Source organism: Belonocnema kinseyi, chromosome 6 (genome assembly GCF_010883055.1).
Source record: "Belonocnema kinseyi isolate 2016_QV_RU_SX_M_011 chromosome 6, B_treatae_v1, whole genome shotgun sequence".
NCBI classification, from domain to species: domain Eukaryota; kingdom Metazoa; phylum Arthropoda; class Insecta; order Hymenoptera; family Cynipidae; genus Belonocnema; species Belonocnema kinseyi.
The window spans coordinates 76,768,326-76,774,992 of NC_046662.1; the positions used below are offsets into that span (position 1 = coordinate 76,768,326).

The following is a 6,667-nucleotide window of genomic DNA, read 5'->3' on the forward strand; positions in this document are numbered from 1 at the left end:
ACTTTTGTTTCGGGTCATTTTCTTATAAAATAATTTTTAACTTTAACTATGTAAAATCTCTTGACCAATGTAAACAATCAAAAACAGTTTAAATGGTTTTAATATTCGTATTGCTCAATATTAACCACTTATTGCTCAATTATGTTTCAGTGAATGTTGATACCGTTTCTTTGTTATAAATGAAAATTTATTTTTTCTGCGCAGCGATCAAATATTCTAAGGAATTTTTTGAGAATTTAACATATCAAGATTCGCGGTGGTAGTGAAAGTCCGCGCCGCCGAGGATAACAAAAATGGTGATATAACAATTCTGAAACGATTTAAAAAACAAATTTTATCTGACTAATAAGCCGTGAAAAATATTTTTAAACTTAAATACATGTTAATGCTTTAGATAATGTGGAATACAAAAAACATAAAAGCAACCAATTTTAAACCTGTGGTCACCATTGCATCCTAATCTATTGAACCAAATGACATCTAATGAGTAGTCACTAGTAGCAGATTCCCGATAAATTTCTCAAAGATCTTTTAAGCTATTCAATATATCAAGATCTCTTGCAAAACTTATCGATGATATGTTACTACAGAATTATTATTAAAGTTTGGAAAAAATCAATTCAATAAATTAGGCTACACAAGTTAGCACAGACAAATAAATACATTTTTTTAAATCAATAAAAAGTAGCTAATTTTTAATTCTATTATATTCAATTATATTTTTTATTCTATTCTATGAAAACGTGTTACTAATATTTATTTCATAATAACACCATTTTTACATTGTCACCAGAGAAGATATTAGATTTATGTCAAATTTGCCCCCCCCCCCCCTGTTTTTGTCACTTTCGACAGAATGGACAGATTGGATTGGCATTTGGTACACTCTTAATATTCTTGAAAAATTGAAAATTCAAATTTTGACAGCATAAAAAAATAATGAAAAACAAAAAATTACATTTGTTCATTTAACTATTTCACAGTATCGGTGAACTGCTCAGCATATAATACTAACCAGCTATTACTCTCGGTTGAAACTAATCGCCCTCCTCCTTGTCCCCAACCACTCATTAATAGAAGTCGCAATAAAATGTTTAATAACAAATTTTTTTCAAAGAATGCGCATTTTTTAAACGAGACAATGAAACTACGTCTGTTTTAATATCAATGCATGTTATTAATTATAATAATATACATTTATGGAAATGATATAAAATTTTGAGGGTCAAATTCGAGTGCGAAGTACGAGATACATGATGAGAATGTGTTCGCTAAAGCCGAAGGAGCTTTAACAAAAGAGAATTGACAATCACCAAATTACTGTTGTGGATGCTTTAACCTTTAGTTTTAAAAAATCCATGCACAAGCGTGGGGAATATACAAAGACTGAGTGCGTAGCGCGAGGTAAATACCTTCTCGAGCGCAAAGCGCGAGATAAATATATATTGAAGAGCGCGAAGCGTGAGAACCAAAAGTCGCGCGCCCCAGGCGCCCTCAAACTTGCGAGCGATGAAAATGTGCCTGCGACGCGGGCGGATTTTTTTCACCTTAATTACATAATCATATTAAAAAACAAACAGCTTTGCAAGCGATTATTATTTTTCCTAACGCAATTATTAAATTCGAATATGAAATAAATATTGATACATCATCTTTGTATTCGTTAGTATCTATTATTTCAAGTAATAGAAGAAAAGCAAGGACAATATTTGTTATGACTGAAGAAAATTTAAATCTTAACTTAATAAATATGTAATTCACAATATTTGTGTATAATATATGAACAATTAAACCGTTGCCTTTTTGTTAGAAAATACCCAATTTCTACGAAGAACACTAACACAAACTAAAGTTATTCAAAATCATAAGTGTGATTTTTGAAGTAAAGTGATTTTTGTTCACAATAACAGATTTCCAGTTAGAAATGCTAACATACCATATTATTGTTCAAATATTGTAAATATTCCTTAAAACGTAATGATTTTTTATTAACAATAGCGATTTCAGACGAAAAACAAGAACAGAACATAATATAACTGATTTATTACCTGAAATTATTCAGAAATTGTTTATCTGCTTTGAAATGCAATGATTTTGAAAAATGTAAATTGCAAAAAAGATTTTAATCTTTAAATCTTATGATTTTTTAATAAAAATACTTATTCCTTGTGTGAAACGCTAGCATCTTCTAAAGTTCCTGATACTGTGTATATTAACGTTGATTTTTGTTTGAAAATGCTAATTGTCTGTGAAAAACATAACTTAACCTAAAATCGATATCAATCTTATGTCTTTTACCATCCTGATAATTTCATATTTAAATTATTTGTGCAAAAATTATGATTGTCAGCAAAATGTACTAAGATAAAATATGCATAATATTTTTCATAATTTATTAGATAATTTTAAAGTGTTTTCTTTAACGCCACAAGAGTATCAAACAGCACAAAAGTTTCTCAATTCGCATAATGTTTTCTGTTATTTTTCTTATTTAAAGGAATTATTTGTAAATGCAATTTTCGAAATCACAATCATAAGATATAAAAAACTTTTAATACTAAAAAGACAATCAGGCTTCCCTAATAACAGTGATGGAGAGAATTTTGAGACATGTGGTTAAACCACTTTTTTAGATAGGATTTTGTGTCCAAAAATTGATTTTTTTACATATTCTCACATTTATGTCCTAATCTATTAAAGTGATTGACACCAAATTTTAACAAGCAGTCAGTAGGAATACATTCACGATACATTTTGCAGGAATTTTCCACGTCGTGAATAGTTTTTAAAGAAAAAAAGTTAAATTATTTGTTGTTCAGTCATTATTTTATTATGCTGAAGGAAAATAAGTTCAACAAAATAAAATATATTTTGGTAAAATCTTATAAAGATAAAGTATCGGTAAAGTTGGGTAAATGAACCTGGTTACCCTTTTTATTATAAATTGGAATTGAAAATTCTAACACGAGTTTTATTTTTAAAATGTGGAAGCATTAAATTGAATTAAATCCCGCGTGAAAAAAGTTTGCATGGCTCAAGCATGGCAAGACACTTGGAAACATCTGGCTAAAGCATGGATCACGGCTGAATGGCAGCATGGCGCAAGCCTTGTTCCTGTCTGTTTCCCATGCTTAGGACACGCTAAACATAAATGAATATTCTTAAGAACATATAAGTGTCAGAGAAAAATAGCCTGCGTTAAAAATGAAAATCTTAAGTTTGCCAATAGCCGACACTTCTCTAAATGGTAAGTTCGCTACCCTGGTGCACCGGTTCGCGCATCAGATAGTTTAGCACGTATTCTACGAGAACTTTTTAAGCATTTAAATTGTGCCAACTGCCAAAATAACTACCATTAGTGAGTCGACAATCCGGGTTAATCTAGTCGCGCACTAGGTAGCTTAGCACGTATTCTACAAGAATTTGATCAAAATTTAGATTGTTCAAACAGCCACAATTACTAAAAATTGTGAGACGACGATCCGGATGCTCCAGGTCGAACACAAGGTAGTTTAAAACGTTTTCTACGACAATTTAAAAAAAATAAATTTCGTCAATAATGAAAACAATTCCAAATGGTGATTCGACGACCCGGGTGCACCAAGTGGCGCCCTAGGTAGCGTAGCATGTATTCTACGAGATCCTTTTCAAAATTTAGATTGTTTAACAGCTAAATTTACTCAAATTTGTGAACACCAGATCGAGTACCAGGTAGTATAATACGTATTATAAGAGAACTTTTAATAAATTTGAATTTAGTAAATAATGAAAACAATTCCAAATAGTGAGTCGGCGACCCGGGTGAACCAGATCGCACCTCAGGTAGTTTAGCACGTATTCTACAAGAATTTTTTCAAAATTTAGATGATTCCAACAGCCGGAATGACTAAAAAATAGAGTCGAACTGAGGCGCCACCTGGTGCATCCGAATCGTTGACTAACCAATTGAATTTGTATTCATTATTCACAAATTTTAAATTTTTAAAAAGTTCTCGTAGAATACGTATTATAGTACCTGGTGCTCGATCTGATGTACCCGAATCGTCGACTCATAATTTTCTAGTAATTTTGGCTGTTGGACCAATCTAAATTTTGAAATAGTTCTCGTAGAATACGTGCTAAACTGCCAGGGGCGCGATCTGGTGCACCCGGGTTGTCGACTGCCCATTTGAATTTGTTTTCATTATTCACCAAATTAATATATTTTTAAAGTTCTCATAGAATACGTATTAAACTACCTGGCGCTCGACCCAGTGCACCTGGATCGTTGACTCACCATTTTGAGTAATTTTGGCTATTGAAACAATCTAAATTTTGAAAAATTTATCATAGAAAACGTGCTAAGCTACCTGGGACGCTTCCTGGTGCACCTGGGTCGTCGACTGACCAATTGGAACTGTTTTCATAATTCAAAAAATATAAATTTTGAAAAAGTTCTCGACGAATACATATTAAACGACGTGGTGCTCGACCTAGTGCACCCGGATCGTCGACTCACAACTTTAAGTTATTTTGGCTGTTGAAATAATCCCAGTTTTGAAAAAGTTCTCGTAGAATGCGTGCTAAGATATCTGGGGCGCGAACTGGTGCACCCGGGTCGTGGACTAACCATTTGGATCTGTATTCATTGTTTACCAAATTTAAATGTTTTTAAATTTCTCGTAGAATACGTCTTAAACTACCTGGTGCTCGATCCGTTGACCCGGATCGTTGACTCACCACTTTGAGTTATTTTGGCTGTTGGCACAATCTAAATTTTGAAAAGTTCTCGTAGAAAACGTGCTAAGCTACCTGAGACGCAACCTGGTGCATCCAGGTCGTCAACTAACCATTTGGATCTGTTTTCATTATTCACAAAGTTTAAATTTTTTAAAAGTTCTCGTAGAATACGTGCTAAACTACCTGGTGTGCGGCCCAGTGCACCCGGGTAATGAACTTACCATTTCGAGAAGGCAATTGCTATTGGCAAACCTAAGATTTTTATTTTTAATGCAAGCTCATTTTCCATGACACCTACATGTTCTTAAGAATATTCATTTGTGGTTAGCGTGTCCTAAGCATGGGAAACGGAGAGGAGCAAGGCTTGCGCCATGCTACCATTCAGCCGTTACCCATGCTTTAGCCAGATATTTCCAAGTGTCTTGCCATGCTTGAGCCATGAAAACTTTTTTCACGCGGGAATACAACAATTTGATCATTTTAATTAATTTGTATTAAAAATTATCTGAAGAATTAATATAATTTCCCTAATTTAGTAAATTAGTCATTTAACTAAACTTAATTGAATTGAGCATACCTATCTCAGATTCGATTTTTTTATTTAGAAAGGGAAACATGAAATTTCACCAAAAACCTCTGCGATGCAAAAATTATGCCAAGTACAACTACAGCATGGATTTATAAAATGAAAGTTGTTATTTGAGAAAAAATATTGATGACAAAATATATTAGGAAACAATTTGTATCAAGTACCCTATAAAAGTTTTTTTAAAATGAAATTCAAAAAGCAGTGTTTATGTGTACTGAAAAAGTCTGGCTATTTGCACCGAGATTTCGGTATGAATCGTCCATTTCTCCAGGTCCCGCTATTTGTACCGTAAAAATCGGACTGCTCGTACCTAAATTTCGGTACACGCAGCACGGCCATTATAAAAAGCCACGTCAGGCTATATAAATCTTAGGGGCATAAATATCCTGAACTTTTTAACATTTATTTTATAAACTTCTATAAGGTGCATTATAAATACTTTTTCTTAATATATTTTATTATAAATATTTTTTTCCCAAATTACTTGAACAAATGTCATTTCATAAATCAATGCATCAGTTGTACTCAGCAGATTTTTTGCATCGCAGACGTTTTTAGTGGGATTTAAACCACTTTTGAAAATTATAAAATAGTTATCAAGATTTGAGTTTCTTGTTACCTATTTTTTTATTGGGGAATGGAACACCAAATTTCTATTTCTGGATAAGTATATAAATTATGCATTTGCTCGTTTTAATAATTTATTGGGTATAGGAATTTTGCTGGCTGACCTCTGCAGGTGACAGTAAAATACGTATATTCAGAGCATTAGTTCCACTCTCAAATAGTGCATGAGTGTCTCATGAACATTTTCAAATCCTCAGCTGACTCGTTCAGAGTCTGAAATTGAACAACACGTCGCGCAGGTGTGACATCATATGAGAAACAATCTATCCTGCCAATCATAACTCTTAAAAGTACATTACGACTGTCAGAATGCTTAAATTTGCGACAAACTCGACAAGCCGCTAACGACGCGACGTTGCGTCCGTGAAAGCTCGTATTTTCATTGGGACACGTTTCCTTGTTTGAATTTCGAAATGAGATGCAAAAAAGTGTGAAATATGAAAAGAAAAATTGGCTTGTTGTAAACCCTTGATCTCCTCGTGTTAGCTTATCGTTGTTAGTTTCACTAAAGCTTTTTCAATTTTTTAAATATTTTTCAACATAAATTTTTTTTAATCAACGATAGCCTAAGAGAGTATGAAAATTTAAAATTAAGAAATCTATTAATGTATTGATGGTTAGAGTCAATGTAGATAAATCAACTTTCACCTATCATAAAATCTTCTAAGGAATAAACTTAACAATATTAGATCATTTATAAATAGTTCAAATATTTATTTTCGAGAATTTGTG

At 32.5% G+C, this 6,667-nt stretch overlaps 1 protein-coding gene across 1 annotated transcript in view; it reads left to right on the forward strand.

Annotated features, from left to right (window-relative positions):
• LOC117174699 (trace amine-associated receptor 9) overlaps positions 1-6,667 on the forward strand; it is a 123,951-nt gene that overhangs the window by 26,197 nt on the left and 91,087 nt on the right. The window lies entirely within an intron of this gene.